We start from the raw sequence: 728 nt of genomic DNA on the forward strand, positions 1-728 counted from the left end.
CTTTTCGGTTAGTTCTGTGTCCATCTCAGTAACCCAAGGAAATACTACCACATAGGGATGTTGTCCCCTCCTTGTGTATGTCACACCGTATATGACTACCGCCCTTCCCTGACTGTGGGTAAATAGCTTTTGTTTCCATCCTGTCAGCCTGTGGCAGGCCCTGTGCTAGGCACCAGGGAAGTCACCTAAACAGGACTCCCGGCCCCTGCCCTCAGCCAGGGGACAGTAAACCAGGAAAGAGACACTTGACATCCAGGATTAGTTCTCTGTATTTTAAGTTAAAAAACTTGGTCACATTAAATGAGACAGATTCATGCTGACAAATTTCATGAGATTAATTTGGAAATGAGATGTCTATTTATTCATCTTAGGCGAAGTCTGTATTTCTGGTAACCAGACCCCGTGGATCTCCTGTCCAGAACACTGCCTTGCTTTATTCACGGGATCTGGCAAATTAGTAATTAATTTGAATATTTTAATATTCAAATATTTCCTGATGAACAATGGAGTGGGAGCAAAAAGCTGAATAAGTTGTAGTAATTTGTGAAGTTTGTGATCATGTTTGGCGTCACAGATTAACAATTTGAGGAAAATCTGATGATCTCCTAAGGAAAAGACACCTTCTATATAATTTTTGCAGACCGCGTCAGGAATGGTGGAGCACAATGACTGACCCCTCTCTTATCTCACTCAGGCTAAGCCACATCTTAGGAAACGATCCCTATTCA

Source organism: Panthera tigris, chromosome D3 (assembly GCF_018350195.1).
Source record: "Panthera tigris isolate Pti1 chromosome D3, P.tigris_Pti1_mat1.1, whole genome shotgun sequence".
Classification (NCBI taxonomy): domain Eukaryota; kingdom Metazoa; phylum Chordata; class Mammalia; order Carnivora; family Felidae; genus Panthera; species Panthera tigris.